Here is an 18,392-nt window from a genome sequence, read left to right on the forward strand (position 1 = left end):
TATACTGTCTAACTCTTCTTGAGAGAAGTCTGGCTGCTCAGCCACGACTACCAGGTAAATCTGGGTGGTACAGACTGCTACCAATTGGGTTTACTGACAACACCTGTAGTCCTAAGCCTTTTGCAGTGGTCCCTAAGGGAACTGCACAGGTTTCTGCCACACAGCGCTCTAGCCACATCCAGCAAGTGCAAAGTCCTCTCGGCCGGCGACGGGAAGAAAACAGGTAACACCAAGGGCTTGTTGAGGTGGCAGTCCGACGGCACCTTGGCCATAAAGGAGGGGTGCGTCCTCAGCACCACCCTCATGTCGTGAAAAGTCAAGTATGGAGGTTTGCAGGATAGGGCCTGGATCTCTCCCACTCGTCGTGCGGAGGTGATGGCCACAGGAAACGCAGTCTTCCACGACAGGAACTTTAACGGTGCCGAATGCAGGTGCTCAAATGGCACCCCCTGAGCCTCTGTAGAGAGAGAGCATGTATTACTACCTGCCAACCCTTTGTGCACTCCCAAGGGAATAAAATCCCAAAACGTATTGATGTTGCAGGCACGTGAGCTCTAGTACAACTCTCACTGCTTGCGGTTCTGAATTTAGCTAAGAGTGTCCATCTCTTTTCTCTAGGATTTAAAATTGGTAGGGTAAATGAGGTGGGTAGGTGTGTAATCCCTGCTAACCAATATAGTTGACAAGCAGTTATACCTTCCTTTTTCAATTCACTTCACAAAGTTTAACAACGTGTATATTGATTCTTTGATGCAAGACAATGCAACTTTAGGAAAAGTAAAAAGACCCGTAATGAGTTGTTTTTAATCAAACAAATAATTTTTTTCTTTCAGTTTACGAAACCTTATTTATAGATATACTCTAAACCATAAGATTCATTTTTTTTGTATACATGAGTTCACAAAGTCCCTTTAGGGTAACAACAAAAAGTGATTTTGGGGCAACAACAAGAAATGAAGTCAAACAAATTTCCTGGTTAAAGTCAAAACAAAATAGTATCACGATTTTTCAATGTGTTGCCAACGCGTTTCGGACTTTTCTGACAGTCCCTCTTTAGGGCTAAATGATACTACTACTTCCAATAATACATATGTTCTTGGATTCAATTCCTACGGTAAAAACATATAGATAGTATTACACTAAGTGTTTCAACACTTGTTCAAAATTAGACAAAGGATTACGGTTTGTAATATTACATTTCTGACAGTATAAGACGTTTACTCTTAACGCACCTTTTTCTGATGCCACTGGCAACTTGCTTCCTGATTCTTGGACAACCTCTTGTAGATCGGTATAACTGCACCTAATCTGTTCTGTATAAGGACACTATTACTTCATGGAATTTTTTGAGCCTCGTCAGCACCACGTTGAGCACCCAGGCAGGGGCCTTCACCGGCGGGAACGATCGGAACAGTCCCTTCATAAATTCCTTCACCAGGTGATGGGACCACAAGGACGCCCATCCTGTGGTTCTGGTGTATCGGGAGATCGCAGCCAGATGTATCTTGATGGAGGCATGATCCAGTCCAGCCTTGGCCAGCGACAGTAGGTACGGCAGCACTTGAGGGGGCGTTATCCGTAGAGGGTTAATCTTCTGTGCACGGCACCAGACAGAGAACCTCTTACACTTATGTCCGTAGCACTTGAGAGTTGAGGACGCCCTGGCCTTTGCAAGAAGCTCTCTGCAGTCAGCCGGGATATCGTACCCTCCAAACTCTAGTGCTGCAGGAGCCAGGCCTGCAAGTTCAGCGACTCCGGGTCGTGATGAAGTATGGCGCCTCCTTCTCTGGAGAGAAGATCCGCGTCCGTCGGCAGCTTGACTAGTGGGGACGCTGACAAGTCCAGAAGGTCCGGGAACCAGATCGGACTCGGCCACGCCGGTGCGACAAGGATCATCTTGCACCGGGACCTCTTGAGCTGGTTGACGAGACGGAGCAGCAACGGCAACGGAGGGAACGCATATAGGAACAGGCCGTCCCAGGGGAACGAGAAAGCATCGGCCATGCTCCTTGGCTGGGGAAGCCTGCTGGCGAACCTCTGGCACTTGGGAGTTCGTCGCCATCGCGAACAGGTCGATCTGCGGTTTTCCCCCATCGGCGGAAGAGTCGATCCACTTGATCCTGACTTAGTTCCCACTCGTGGCACGAGCGCAGCTCTCTGCTGAGTGAGTCGGCGATGGTTTTTTTTTATACCTGCCAGATGAAAGGGCACCAGAAACATCCCTTGGGCGACGGCCCAATGCCACAGATCCTGGGCTTCCTTGGAGAGGGCTGGGGATCTGGTTCCGCCCTGCTTCCGGATGTAGAACATCGTGGTGGCGTTGTCGGTGAAGATCCTCACCACCTTGCCCTTGAGGGACGGAAGAAAAGACCTGAGGGCCCAGAACACTGCGCGGAGCTCCAAGATGTTGATGTGGAGCGACTGATGGCGCCGGGGAGGATGCGCCCTGCCTGGCAGCCAAGGAATCCGACTGTTCAGCGCTTCCGGCGCCCGCGGACTCCCAGTGCTTGGCCTTTTGTTGGGCCCCCGTCGCCGGGGTGCCCTCACAGGACTTAGAAGACCGCTCAGACTTCTTTTTCTTCTTCTCGCCTGACGGGCTCTTCCCTTCCAGCCAGTTGGCGAGACGGAGGTGTTGATCCTTCATGGTCCGCTCCGACATGTCTCCACAAAACGCACAGTCCTTCTCCACGTGCGTCTTGTCCTCATGGAGACAGAGGCATAAAGAATGCTCGTCCTCCTTGAACACATTCTGAAGCTGGCATCCAGGGCAAGTCCTGAACAGCTTCCCGGGCGTCGAGCTTCCTTTCTCCTGGGCCATGTCTGGGGTAGGCCTCGGAACTTCTGGAATCCTCCAAAAGCGCAACTCGATTAAATCTTCGCCCTTGAGGGGCGTAGAAAACTCCGAAACGGGTCCCCTTTGATCGGATGTAGAAATGGTGGAGCTTGAGGCTCAATTTAACCGATAAAAAGAGAAAAATCTCCTGAAACAGCGCAAAAATGCAGCAAAAGCTCGAGAGCTACAGCACGATGACTCCTAACACTTGAACGTGCAGTAAAAATCTGATGGCTGCCAGAGGCGGGGCTTAGGGAGAGGGCAGTATGACCCAGAGACCAGTGACTGGTTACTACTAAGAAAGATAGATCAGAAACGAAACTGATACCGATTTTTTTCTATACCGAGAATTCCCGGCCTGACGACGGGGAATATTCATGAGCATGTGAATCCATGCCAGACCCCATGCTGGAGAACGAGACTTTCTGGTCTGTATTTCTTGGGAAAGTTACTGTTTGCAGCAGCAATACTTTCAGGATTCTCCCAGTTCTTCTCCACTGTCCTCTGAAGAGCCCTATGGAAAGGGAGAACTGGATCTTTTTGAGGACCTCTGACAATTATGTCTGTCATATCATCCTGTTCGAAAACGGATGAAGTGTTACCCCAACCCATATATTCAATTACTCTGGTCATGAGACTCCTGTACCCAGAGTCTGCATGTTCTGCAGGATCAGGTCTGGCAAACTCCAATTCTGGTGATGTGTCAATGCCACTAGCAGAATGTAGTGTGTCACTCAGGTCTCTCAATTTAGATTCTGGATCTACGAGTTCCTCAGGAACTTGTTTTGTGCCATATTGTACTCCAAAAGGAGAGATTTCATCCTCCTCCGAGCCAGATTCCTCATAAATTGAGGACATGGACTTAAAAAAGTCTGATCTGGGTAATGTAGTAAATCTCCTTTCTTCCTCCACAATATTTGTCAAAGGAATGGAAAAATCCTTCGAAGTTGTCGAAGGAATCTTCGATGACTTCGATGAGGACTTCGACACAGACGTCAAAGACGCTTTTGGCTTTGATGCTGAAGCGATCGACGTCGATAAAGTCGTGGAAGTCTTCGAAGACTTATTTTTATGTGGCACCAGAGAGGTACTCGACTCTCGAAGAGCCCTCGACAACTTGGCGTCGACTCTCGTCTTTCGAGTATCCTCGACACTACTGGCTTTAACCATAGTAGTTTTCGACTTCCCTTTGTCGTCCAATGGAGCGACTTTAGGGGTATGGCTCTTCTGAGGTTTGAGGGGGTTGGGGCCGCATTCTAGAATACCTCCATCTTTTTTTGAAATTCCTCCCATTTTATGGGGGAATCCGATTTTGTCGGACATCGAATTTCTTCAGTCGATGACTCGGAAGATGAGGGAGATCAATGTCTCCTCTTCACTTTTTTAGACGAGGAAGACGAAGAGCGTCTCGATCTGCTACGAGATCGAGATCTCTTGGAATGCCTATGGCGATCCGATTCCTTTGAATCAGTCGATTTTTTGTGTTTTTTGGACACTGCCTTAGCTTTAGAAGCTTCCCTCCCCACCGACAGTTTACCTCGCCTCTCACGAAGGGCCTTCTCCGTCACAGACGGACAGGAGCCACAGTCGTCGGTTCAATGACTTGAACAGAGGAACCAGAGACAAACTTGGTGAGGATCCCTATTCGACATTTTCGATCCACAGTCGATGCACTTCTTAAACCCAGTCTTGGGTGTCGAAGGTGTAGAAGACATTTTCCACAGAAAATCTCGAAGCGCGCCGTTCGATAGCGAAGCGATCAGAAAAACGGAACTGAAGCAACGGGCGTGGCTCGAGCTATTTATACCATCAGTGACGTCGACAAAGTGCCGAGCCCGTCGAGGGACAGTCGACGCCGCAACCTCGAGCACAGCGCTCTCTGCTGAGAAATTTATTTTTCCGAAGCAGCGAAGCTGGAGATAACTAATTATTGTAAGATAAGGAACATGTGGGAGGACAATTCATTCGAAACAAATTGATATGATATAAAGGCTCTGCAAACAGTTTGGACAGCTGTCTCCTGCAGGTGCCAATATGTAAAGCAATCATAATTACAAAGCAAAGCAAGCTCTGGAGGCAAAATACAGGGTATGGAAGTGCAGTAGAACTGTAGATGTACCAACTATAGTTGGAGACTTGTTTTGTAGTGTTGAAGGATTGAAGCTTGGGGAAGGAACCCCAAAAGGAATGCAAAGACACGGAGGATATTTGAGAATATAGCAAGGGCTCTATGGAGGTGGTCTTACGAACAGGCCTTTTTGATTGAACTCATTTTTGTGACATTGACTAAACTACACCTGGTGAGAAGACCACCTGAAACCAGCCTCGGTTTCCCATTTTGAGGACAAGCATAGGTTTAGACACAGAATTTTATTTTGGACAATTGGACATAGCCAGCCTTTAGACCATTGCTGGACTTTAGAAACATCAGTTAAGGGAACCATCCTTTTATAGTTGGGGCCAGTCAGGCATTACACCAACCAGGAACCTTGGTAAATAAAGGTTTTGAAACAAACACTTTTGACTCTGTGCGTCTCTCGAGACCATGCAAGTCTCACGAAAGCACTACTGCTTCAGTACTTTGAACGATTACCAAAGCTTCAGGAATTTTTACTTTTAGACCGGCTTCGACAAGATATTTAACTAATTCAGAAAGGCAAGGCACTCTTCCGATGAATAACTCTTCAAAAAGGGGCAGCCTCTTTGGCTCTCTGGTCTGTCTGCCACAACAATAAGAACCTGGGTTTGCCTTGGAGACTCACTTCGCTACGTCCTACACATTCTCTAGCACAACAGGTTGTGTCAACTTCAAAACAGTCTTCACAAGCAGCCAGTCTCCTTGCCCCAACTTTACCTGTACCCTTTCTACCAGTTATCAGCCAAAGTTATTGCTAGGGAGAATTCACATTCTATGGCTAATTTCCCTCATCTATAGAATCCCCCAGCAGCTTTGCTGGATTTGAAGGGTTTGTTCTTTTCTCCTGCTAGGAGTGACTTTTTCCCACTCTTAGGCATATTTGATGTGTCTTCTAGGCTATTTTTTGTGCTTAATGTCTATTGGGGTTATCTCACCCCCATAGGAACCATCTTTATCCACATGTGTTACACAGCACCCTCCGTGCAGTGACACAGGGGTGTCGTAGTGACCCCCAAAATTAGACTCCATACCCTGGGACTGACTACTGTCACCCTGGGCATGTAAAGTCCCCATTGACTTTACTAGTCAATCTTTATGGACAAAACCATTATAACCCATCTTACTGTGAGGTACTGGCAAGGGTTAATAGTCGTTTCCTTATGTTCATTTTCGAGAGGGTACCGTACAGTCCCTCTCTCAAAAGTTTCTGGCTCGTGGCAGTGGTTACTACCAAATAAATTACACCGCAAATATTTCCCTATGGGATTTTCCCATTGTTCGAGGCTACCATATTTACTGATAGCCTCGAACATACCGCTGGTTTATTTTTCTATTATCTTTACTCCGGGAGGTTTTATTTGCCAGAACTTTGATATTGATTCCTTCTTGTGTCTTTCTCTAAACTCCTAACCCATGTCAGGGATCCTTTGTTCGTCCTTTTGGCGGGCTTCTGCCAAGAAGCCCTCCTTTCAGCGCCACTGAGTCTGGGGTGGATCCATTGTGTGGTAGGGGGAGTAGGACCCCTGGACAGGGCTGCCTCAGCAACCCATGTCGCAATCTGCCCCGATAGGCTGGACGGTCTTCCGCCAGGATGATTACTCCACTGTGTGTGTGACAGCCAGGCTGTATGAATGGGAATATTTTTGCATAAAAGCAGGGTCCTGAGGACTGGATGAGCAAGACGTTGCCACTGGAACTAGGAAGCCGAAGAGGAGAGAAGCCAAAGACATATGCAACGACTGAACCACCGGTGAAGCCCTGCTGCAGCGTCTCACCACTTTTCTCCACACGACGAGAGAAGATCTTCCTCTGCAAGAGCCTTCTTCTCTTGAGCTGGTGGGGCCAACCAGTTTGCCAATCGCCTTCCTGGACCTGCATTGGTCGAATCGCCAGTACCCTGTACTCGGAGACCAGACAGCCAGGCACCCATCCGCCCGGACCGCGATTTAAAGGAGCGTACCTTTTATTCATTGGGCAGCACCGGGGCTGGTTTCATCCCTGGGCAGTGCCGAACCTTCCTTCACGAGAGTCCCTCTTCCTCTGCTGGATCACCCGAACTGCAGGAACTGCCAGGAACAACCGCCACCGCAGGCGCCTCTTCTACATTTCAAGGTACATTGTTCTGACAAGCCGCCATTTTCGCGTGGTAGTGCTAAAGGTTAGCAGGAGAAAAAAATAAACCCCAAAAATCCAGCAAAGCTGCTGGGGGACTCACTAGGTTTGGGAAATTAGCCTTAACAGAGAATTCTCCCTAACTTCTGCCAATATAAAAACTCAAGGCACGCCTTGGATCCAGCCTGTGTAATCTTTCTTCCTCTTTCCCCGCATGGGGAGGAGGATAGAATGAAGGTTAAGTTATTTTCTGAGTAATGTGGAATTCAGGGACCACCTTTGGGAGAAAATTAGGCTTCACTTGTAAAACAACCTTGTTGCCTTTATGAAAGATTGTAAGAAGAGAATTGCAAGAAAGAGCTTGTAATTCGCTCACTCTTCTGGCAGATGTTAGCGCCACTAGAAAGACTGAAGAAAAGGAATGGAGTGGTTCAAAAGGAGTACCCATCAGAAATGTTAAGACTAGATTTAGGTTCCACAATGGATCTTGAAAAGGCTTTGGGGGATAAACATTAGTTAACCCTTTCAGAAATTGGATTACCAAGGGTAATTTGAAATATGAAGGCTCCTCAGCAATACACTTAATGATTGACAGCGCTGCGAGATAGCCCTTGATCGTACCAATTTGAAGACCTGAATTTACTAAGTAAAGCAATAAAGATCACCCCATTGGTGTATTGCATGAAAAGGGTTCAATATTCTTTTCTCTACACCAGCTGCAAAATTTGTTCCAACGGCAGCGGTATAAAGTTTTTGTTGCTGGCCTTCTGGCTGAAAGAAACACCTCCATGACGTCATCCGGAAGATCCCAATCCTTGTATCTCAACCTTTCAGAAACCAAGCGTGAAGTTTGAGGGTTCTGATGTCTGGATGGAGAACCTGACCTCCCTTCTGCGAGAGAAGATCCTCTCTTTGCGGAATGATATGATATGATATGATATGATATTTGTAACGCGCCTATACACAAGTGTTTCAAGGCGCGACGAGGCAGGGAGGGAGGGAAACAAGGGGAAGACAGACAAACGATCCTACTAGGCCAGGTGTCATTCAGATCGCGCAAGTGCAGAGGTAAGGGGAAAAGGAGAAAGTGCAGGGGGAGGAGGTGGGGGGGAAGTGCGGTACAAGGTAAGTAGCGTAAAATAAATAAATAATAAATAATAAATAAAAGGGCCAGCTGGTGGCAAGTGCGAGGTAAGTGCAGAGCAAGTGCTGGGAAGGGGGCTGTAGGGATGCAGTGACAGTCCCACAGTGCAGGGGGAGCCAGGGAGGCAGTGCAAGTGGAGAGTGGCTGGGACCTGGACCGAGGTCGCTGAGAGTGGCTCAGATGCAGGTTTAGTGCAGAATTCAGTGGGGAGTTAAGCAGGTTTAGCAGGGGAGAGGGAGAGAGAAGGCAGAAGCGAAGAGGAAGGTTTTGAGGTGCTTCCGGAACCGGAGATGGTTCTCCTCAAGTTTCAGGGAGGCAGGAAGGCTGTTCCAGAGGGAGGCCCCTGCTGCGGAGAGAGATCTACCCCCAGCTCGTTGCTTCGAGAAGCGGCTGACCATGAGGGAGTTGGAGAAGGATGAGCGAAGGGCTCGTGAAGGAAGATATTTAGGAAGAGAGAGTTGAAGGTATTTAGGCCCCAGGCCCCAGAAGGCCTTGTGGACAATGCAGAGGGTTTTGAACTTAATCCTCGACGAATTGGAGGGCAGATGGACAATCCAGAAGGTCTGGGTGCCATGTTCTCCTGGCCCAATCAGGGGCAATTAGGATCATGGCTTTCCAGAATCTTCTCAACCTCCTGATCATTTGAGTAATGACAGGGACTGGAGGAAACGCGTACAGGAGTGGAAACTCCCAGTCCACTACGAGCGCGTCTCCTAGAGCTCCTCTCGAGGGAAATTCCCTAGAACAAAACTGATTGCACTTCCTGTTGATGCTGGTGGCAAACAGGTTCCCCAAAGCGTGAAGGTCTCCTGAAGAACTTCCCGAGCAAGCTCCCACTTGTGGGAAACTGCTCTGCCTGCTCAGAGCGTCCGCCGTCAAGTTCTTCTCTCCGGCTAGGTGAACTGCCGATAGAGAGATTCCTGGTTGAATTGCCCAAAACCAGAGCTGCATTGCCTCTCTGCACAGTGGCAGTGACCCTACGCTACCTCTTTTGTTGAGGTAGTTCATGGCCACTGTGGTGTCCGTCATTATCAGTACATTCTTTCCCTGTACTGACGGCAGAAAAGCTTTCAGCCCTAGTCTGATTGCTTTCAGCTCCAACAGGTTGATATGTAGTCTGGACTCCAATGGAGACCAACGACCGCTGATGGTCAAGTTGTTGGCATGGGCTCCCCAGCCCGTGAGTGAGGCATCCGTGACTACTGTTATCTCCGGCCATGGTTGCCAAAACTGGTCTCTTTCAAGATGTCCTCCCGACAGGCCCACCACTGAAGGTCTCAAGCTACTCTGTCCAGGACTTGAAGGAGATCGGACATTCTTCGTGAGAATTGCAACCATTGGGTTCTTAGTGCCCACTGGAGGGATCTCATTCTCAGGCGAGCCTCTGGCACTAGGAAGATGCAGGATGCCATGAGGCCTAGCATCCTCAAAAAGTCGAAGGCTGGGAGACGTTGGGCATTTTGAAACTTGGTGACCATCTGTGGAATATCTTGAGCCCTCACCTCTGGTGGCGAGGCTTTTCCCAGGGAAGTGTCCAGGACTGCTCCAATGAACTGGAATCGCTGATGGTATCATCTGTGACTTCTTTAAGCTGAGGGGGAAGTCCAGCATGTGAAGGAAGTGGCAGACATAATCTAGCTGGATCTGAGCTTGTTCCGAAGATACTGCTCTGATCAACCAATCGTCCAGGTAGGGGTAGACGTGGATCCCTTCCCTCCTTAGACTTGCAGCCACTACCGACATTAGATTAGTGAAGACCCTCGGGGCAGAGGACAGCCCAAATGGCAGAACTCGAAATTGATAGTGAGTTGCCAATTGCGAAACTCAGGTATTTCCTGTGTTTGAGATGGATTGGCACATGGAAATAAGCATCCTGAAGGTCTAGAGATGCCAACCAGTCCTGAAGCTGGCGGGCCTGAAGAATCTGAGAAAGGGTTACCATCTTGAACTTGTCTTTCCTGAGGAATTTGTTCAATTCTCGCATGTCCAAGATGGGTCTCAGTCCTCTGTCCTCCTTTGGTACTAGGAAGTAGGGGGCATACCAACCCATGTTCCTCTTCGCTACGGGTACCGGTTCTATGGCACCCTTCTCTAGCAGGTCTACAATCTCCTGCATAAGGAGCGGGTCTGAAAAATTCAAAGAGTTGTTCCCCGGTGGACGACTGAGGAATGTGTAGGAAGGGCAGGCAGTCACCTTGGGCAACTGTCTCCAATGCCCAAGCATCTGACTTAATAGCCTGCCATTCTGCCAGATGTTGAGTTAACCTGCCCCCTACTGGTGTCTTGTGAGGGGAGACCTCAGAGGGGTTTAGAACCGGCTGACGCAGATGCCGAAGGTAAAGTGGCACCTGCTGCTGCGGCTTTTGTACCTTTGACCCGTCCACCACAGGTGAATAGTTTCTGGCCCCTTTGAGCTGGCTGGCCTCTGCCTTTTCCGAAAGCGGAGTAAAAGCGAAAGGACCTATCCCTCCAGCAAGCTCCTGAGGGGCGATTCGGAGTCTGCCGGATTGCAGCCCCAAGAGATTTTGCTGCTGCCTTGGATGTTTGTAATCTCTCCAGGCTGTCATCAGCCTTCTTACCAAATAAAGAAGTGCAGTCAAAGGGCATGTTCCGCAACCAAGCAAATCTGCGGATTGTTGTACTTGCCGCCATGGCCCTGCTGATGCTGACAGCAGAATCAATGCCTGTTTGGAGGGACTCTCACATTGCATCCTTTCCATCCCTGATGTTTAAGAATGCTTCCCTTTCTTCTCCTTCTGGGAAACAAGTCAGCCGCAGATGAAGCACACTCCCAAAGTGTGTGGCTGAATCTTGCTAGCGTGCAAGTGGCGCTGATAGATTTAAGCGCCATGCTACATGCCGAAAATACTTTTTTTGACATGGCATCAAATCTTTGATCATCCCTGTCCTGTGGAATAGTAGGGTATGCCGACCTACTGTTAGATGACTTTGCTGCCTGTACAACTAAACTCTCTGGTGTTGGATGCTTGCTCAGATATTCAGGATCTGAAGCGGATACCCTGTATTTAGCAGAACTTTTTTTTTTTTAATGCAGGGTTAACTTCAGGAGTTTCCCAATTTGCAGATTTTTTTTCTTTGCAGAGCACTATGAAAAGGAACAGGATCCTCCTGTGGACCTTTATCTAACATATCAGTAAGGTCAGCCTGCAGAAAAGAAGGTGTAGGTGTAGTCCACCCCATGAATTCAATTATTCTGGCCATCAGAATCCTATAAGCAGTGGTCGAAGTGGGCGGGAGCGGTGCTCCTATACTTCTTTAAAATAAGTTTTACCGTTCCCATACTTTTATTTTAAAAAGAAACCGTTCCGGAACGGTTTCGTTTTAAAATAAAAGTGTAGGAAGTTGAAACTTACACATCAGTGCACTGCACTGGACGTGCCCTCACACAGCAAGTGCATGGTTTTGGGGTTTGCATTGTGCCTGGGAGGGGGTGTGGCAATGGGGTTTGTGGGGAGCGGTGCAGGCCAGTAGGGAACATAACTCCACTACTTCTTTTCGTACACTTCGACCACTGCCTATAGAGGGGTCTCAGCATGCTCTCCAGGGTATGGTTTAGCAAACTCTACTTCTGGAGAAGTATCTAAACCGCTTGCCTCATGTAGAGACTCCTGAAGGTCTTTTAACCTGTTCTCCTCAAATTCCTATGGCATGGCTATTTCAGTCCTTTGTAAACCAAAGGGTCTCGTGGTCGGAATCCTCCCCTTCCTCATATATAGAGGACAATGCTCTAAAGTAGTCGGACCTAGAATATGGTTTAAAACCCATTTTTAGAGCAGAAGGAGCTAAATTAGTGGTTACTGGCTGAGAAAACGTTGAGGTTGTCGATGTGGAAGTCAGACTTCGACAATCCTGAAAAAGGCATCAAGAAAGTTTGAAGAGACCTCGATGCACTCGAGAGGATCGGAATCCTACTCAGCGTCATCGAGATGGTCGATGGCATCCTCAACGTCATGGTCGAAGCTTTCGACACCTCTACTGTCCGACGTAGTGACAGTTGTAGGTTTGTCGTTTATCAGAGTCGGTGGCGTCAAAGCAACCGATTTCTGCATCGAAGGACCTTCGACAAAGGCGTTGATGACGCAGATTTGTGAGTCGAAGAAACCTTTGACGACGGCGTTGATGACGCGGTCTAACTGCTTTTACTCAAGGGTTCATGACGCTCGAGTAGTTTTTCTCGCCGGGTTCAACGACTCGCGGCGGTTTAATTTTTCGGGTCTTTCACCTAGGGAATCACCTTTAGACGTCTCCGAGGGGGTCGAGGCCACTTTCTAGAAGACACAAAGCATTTTATTCCGGAATTCCTCCCACTTAGCTGGAGAGCTGTGTTTCGTGGGGCAGGTGACCCTTTCTGGGGAGGTAGAGGAAGAAAAGGGAGATCTACAACGCCTCTTCTTAAAGTGTTTTGATCTCGAAGACTGATGAGAACCGCTTCGAGATCTTGAATGGGAATGTTTCTTTTGTCGACGAGAAGACAAATGTCTCGACTCAGCAGAAGAAACTTTAGAGGGAGTAGAAGTTTTAAAGCCCTTACCTCTTTCTAACTTCCCCTTACGCTCCATCAAGGCTTTCGCCGTCATGGACATACAGTCCTCGCATTCCGAACAGTGATGCTCCGATCCCAGGCACCACAAACAGATCCTGTGAGGATCCGTTAACGACATTTTCTTCCCACAGTCACAACATTTTTGGAAACCGGACCAAGGAGTCGATGGTTCGGATGAAGAAGCCATCGTATTAAGATAATAATCTTCGAAAAATAAGGTTTTTCCTGAAGAAAGGAACGGAGCGTTACGTTTCCGAGGCCCATGAAGCGTGGAAAAACGGAACTGAGCAACGGACGCTGCGCAAGTCTATTTATACACCTGATGACGTCGGTGACAATACGGAAGCTGTCGAGGAACACCGACCCGAGGGACGTCGACGCGCAGCACCCTCTACTGAAAATTTTTCCAGAGGCCAGCAAGCTGGAATGGGTAACATCAAAGATAAGGAATACGTCGGAGGACACAATCCCTTCGAAGTGTAAACCCTGAATACTGCTCATCTCCCTCTTGAGAAGTCTGACTCTTAGCCACAGCCACCAACTAAATCTTTATGGTACGGACTGATACCAAAGGGTTTTATTGCTCATACCTGTAGTCTTAATCTTCTGTAGTGCTGCCTAAGGGAACTGCACAGGATTCTGCCTAACAGTTATTACCCAGACGCCTTTGCGCCACTCTTAGCTTCAGGTACTGCTTGCAAACTTGTATCTTAGGCCAATGAACTGTTATCAACTTCACAGTATAGTTAGATTGCTTATTAACTTTGGAAAAGATGGGTTTCAGTGTGAATATGGGGAGCCTCTTGTCTTGGGCAATGTATACCTTCTTAAATGGTTATACACTTTATCAATGCCTTACAATGACTTCTACCGTGCTAAAATAAAGAATAAAATTCAGTATTTCTTTGAAATTCAGAATTAGGCACAGACGACCACGTTTTAGTATACTTTCTGGGGTTTAAAGATTGGTATTAAATTGTATTCCCGTGTGAAACTTAAGTATAGAGTTCAGATCTCGTTTGGAAATCACAATTGGGCTAACCCAACCATTCTCCGGTGACATTTTCGCAAGTTAAAGACTAACTCTTGGAGTGTTAACCTAAAATATTCAGTAGTGGCCCTAGCAGCGTTCCCGCTCCTTAATTCTGGACACGCGACCACTCCTTCAAGCATTAACAGTCCTAGAATAGCAGAACAATGGATTTTAGTCACTTTAGCTTCTCAAGCGAATAAGTCAGTCATATGAGAGTGCTACATTTCCATTGTTCAATTAATTTTGAAGAGCAACAAACAACTTCTACTCGCTTAAAGTGTTACGCAAGTTGACAGGGAGCTGGATACTGTTACCGGCAAGGCTTGTGTAATGCGTTAGAATGCAGTGCTTCACTTACCAGCTTCTGCAGGTTGCACTGCTTTCCAGACTTCTGTCAGCACTTCTACGACATCTGGCTCGCTGGGGACCCAGACCCTTCTCTTAAAAAGGTGTCTCCAGGTCACCACACTGTTTGGGAGCGCCATTCACTCCAGAGACCCACGGCTTGATAATTACCTCTTGCCTTGGTCCCTTGAACATCTGCAGCTCGGCATTCAGGCTCACATGTGAAAGAACCTGTCTCCTGCATGTATTGCACTGTGTAGCCTCTGCACTTCAGGGTTTGTGTGTGTGGGGGGGATGGGGGGAGACAGGACCTCTCCTTATTCTCCCACTTCTGCTTAGTTTGCAAGCCTTGTGCCTTCTTCCTTCTGCAACGACTACTACAGCTCGCCTTCCAATAACAATTCCAGCTCCTTCCCACTCCATCTTATTGCCTGCACCCAGTGGACTTTTATGGATCCCAGGTTCCTTCAGGTGTGGGCTGTTAGGCTTAATTGCTCGACTACTGCTACAGCTTGCCTCCTCCACCCTCTTCCTTGTCCCAGTACTTCTGGGATTCTGGGATTTTAAGTCCCCTTCAATAAAGTTAGTTCTTTCAACTTTTGAGCAATTGTTAAAAAGGTACATTTATTTCCCTTAATCTTGTTAAAAGATGTACTGTTAGGATTGGTTATTACAGAGGAAGACATTGGATTTAAGGTATTTTCTCTAGATCCTTTTAGATTATGCCTTAGATAGTAAGGAGGGTATTCTTGAAGAATCTGTTAAAAACGTTTGCTCAGAATGAATAGAGCATGTACCCAAATTCATAGATCTTACATGTAAGTCAGGGACACTAATTGCAATATGCCATCACCTGTTTTGGCAACTCAGAAAGGCGCTTCCCCCCCCCCCCCCCCGAGGATACTGTGGCATCCCACAGGATCTCCTCACCACCCTAGGCCCCGTCTCCGCCCAGGTGACCCTCACACAGTACTACACCCCCAAGGTCAGAATCAGGAGACTTTAGGCCGGGTTTCAGTGAGGGGGTCCATATGATTACACACAGTACTCTGTATCCTTTGTTGTCCTGTAAGTAAAATGTCGGTTACTAGCACGTGTCCAGAGCGGGATGGGAGATATTTTGCCTTTTTTTTACATTTTCTCATGTGCCATATACTCTAAAATGTCCGTGGCACAAAATGTAACCCTGTCTTTGGGAAGTCTTATCTTTTGACCTTTTTCCTACTTTCTCAAGGCCAGATATTCCATATAAGGAAAGCTCTTTACCAGGCAAAGTGTTGGCATTCCCGGACAAAGCCGTGGTTGTTGGGCAATCGGGTTGAAGTTGAGGACATGGCATCTGAATTTATATAGACTCCTATCGCCGCTAAATATGTGCAGCAGGTGTCCACCTACACACCTGATGGCGCAAGATGCACTGAGAACAGTACCTGCTCTAGTGTGCAGGCGACAAGATGCACATTGTTGTCCTTTGCTCAAAAGCAAAAAAGTGGCCATTCGCTCTTGTATTGACTCCAGAGTCCTTCCTTGCCTTCTGGAACATCTCCAAATAACCTCCTGAACGAGTATGTTGTGTCGTGTGCAGGTGCACCGGTCCATGTGTGGTTATGTGCACCAAGTCAGAGTACCATATCCTGTATAGCCACTGGGGAGCAACCAGGATCATGAGGCACCCTGATGGCAGAGGTGAACACTCCTCCGATGCATCAGTGGCTTATAGGCCATAGTGAAGGGGCTTTGCCTTCTGTGCAGCCAGTCGCCATAGCTCCCCCTGCGCTGCCTATGATACCGGTAGTTCTGGCACCGTCACATATCAGCGACCCAGACTGCAAATAATCAGGACACAGATGAGGCTGAATCATGGAATGCCATAGGACTGCCATAGGAATAGTGGGTGCCAACGGCTGCACTGGTCACAGTGGTTGTGCTGGCTCTGCTGGGAGCCACTGACACCGTTGGATGCCCCTGCGTTTGTGGCTGTGCAGGCATCGAAAGCTGTGTCTGAATGCAGCATTGCTTCCTTGATCAGAGTTTTTGGAATCTCATTGGGCCTATGAGCCAGTCAAAAAAAAGGTTCCTTTGCATGCCGCATGTGAGGCCTAGGACACAGCATTTGGTGTATATGAAGCAGACGGGGCCAACCCAAACCTGCCCTTGTCTGATGGTACCCTGCCTCCATGTACCTTAACCTAGTGGAAGATGAGCAATACGCTGGGCACCAAAGAGTTTGGGTGTAGGAACATTGCAACCTGGGAGTCAAGTCAGTCCTTTGCCTGGCTACAACTTGTGCCGCCTCAGTCAGAGAGGAACTGTCCATCACCTTTGTTACTTCCACATAGGGCCTTGGTATAGACGCTAGGCTCGGTGCCATTTTGTCCCCAGACACTATTTGGTCTGCCCGATTCTCAGCCATAATGTGCGGAAAACTGAGGTTCAGTGCAGAGCCTTGAGATGCTGGCCCATGGTGGCTACTGAGTGAGTGCTCAGTACTAGTGGAGACCTCAGGTGCACCCCTGATAGATTCATCGTCCTCAGGCTTGTGCCAGGTAGTCTTGGTGCATGTAGGCGCAGCCTCTGGCCTGGGCTCGGTGGAAGAGCATTGCAGCTCCTTAGAAGTTACGCAGTTACTAGGACCCCAAAGCCAGTCAGCCCTGGTCCCGATAAATTTGGGGGGGGTGGGGGGGTGCCTCAACCCATGAGCCGGTAGCTCCATGAACCTCAGGACCTTGACTGGTGGAAGGATCTCAAAGAGACGACCCACTCAATGGATTACCCAAAAAGGAATCACCCTTGCAGAGGTGCTTTAGGAGGAGAAATTACTTACCGTAATGTTCTATGGATTCTTCTCCCGCAGATTCCTCATCTGATAGATATTTCCTACAGCTCCGTTGCTTTGGAAAATTTTCACAGGAGGCGTAGTGGACCTTGACCCAGCCGTTGACGGTCAATCTGTCTGGCTCAGCGTCTGGTCGTAAACTCCGGGGCGACGTCCGGCGTCGTATAAATGCCACGTCACAAGGCTCCAACCTCAGTTTCTCTCCTCCCCCCTCACCCCACCCCCAACCGCAAGCACCACACGCTGCATAGGAAAACAGAGAACAAACAGGCTAATGAGCCCTTAAAAAAGTAACTATAGACCTCCAAAGGAGGAACAATTGAACAAACACTTCAAGTAGCGTTAGAAAAATATTTTTTTATTTAAAAAAAAAAAACCTGTGGCAGGAAGGCAGAAAAAGGACACAGAGGACCATCACTTCAACGTGAAAGATGATGCGCGCCAACCATGACTTTCTGAGAAGGGATGGATGGGAGGGTGTTAGGGAGAATTCTCAGAAATGTGCTAAGTCCCTTCTACCTTAGAGACCCACCCCCCCCCCCACAGTATCCCCTTTGTCTAGTTTCTCAAGGAACATTTTTCTGTTACCCTCCCTACAATTAATGGCTGGTGGCAGTAGTTTTTACTACTACTTTTTACTACCATTGTGTGTTTTTACCGCTGGCTGCGTTTCGTCAAAATGGCCCTGTCTTTTTTTCGCCATTTCTTGTCAGAAAGGTCCTTCCTGAGATTTACTCTATGCACCAAAACAGGTTTGGTCCCTTGGTACAGCTTGGAAGGCAGAGTCTACCACTGGACGCACACAATCTGGTGTGCCTCTCCCTGGCACTTCGGTTCCAGCAGCAACTGCAGTGGAAATACAACCAGCTTCGAGAGGATGTCCAGACGGCCGTACTTTGGAGTTGCTTGGGCCCACCAACTCAAAAGGGAGAAGTCGTCCTTGCAGGCTTAACTAGTCGAGGCAAATTCAGAGCTTCAGCACAGCAGCAGAGCTTCACCTAGCAAACCAACAGTCCATGAGTTGCAGTAGGCGTCTCTTCCAAGTTCTTCTTTGGATTCCTTCGTCCAGTGGTCGACTCCGCTTTACAAGCCAAAAAGCCTCGCCTTTTATGCATGTTTCTCCCATTCATTCCAGCCTAGCTGTCAATCACAGCAGGGTGGCTGTCCTTGCCGGACAGCCAGCCGATCACCTTTTGGTGCATTCCTGTAAGCAAGGGTATTGAGCAAAGGGAGCTTCAGGCACCTCCCTCACTTCCTGCCCCTGCCAGACATGCTGGAGCCAGAGGCGGGCTTCACTTGTGAATCCTGCCAAAGACAAAATGAACAAAGGGACAAAAACTGGTTTGCCGCGCAGAGTAAATCTCAAGAAGGTCCTTCCCGACAAGAAA

The 18,392-nt window shown here is 48.2% G+C and overlaps 1 protein-coding gene across 5 annotated transcripts in view; it reads right to left on the reverse strand.

Annotated features, from left to right (window-relative positions):
• HUWE1 (HECT, UBA and WWE domain containing E3 ubiquitin protein ligase 1) overlaps window positions 1-18,392 on the reverse strand; it is a 2,445,223-nt gene that overhangs the window by 1,441,327 nt on the left and 985,504 nt on the right. The window lies entirely within an intron of this gene.

Source organism: Ambystoma mexicanum, chromosome 2p, assembly GCF_040938575.1.
Source record: "Ambystoma mexicanum isolate Mex_15411 chromosome 2p, UKY_AmexF1_1, whole genome shotgun sequence".
NCBI lineage: Eukaryota > Metazoa > Chordata > Amphibia > Caudata > Ambystomatidae > Ambystoma > Ambystoma mexicanum.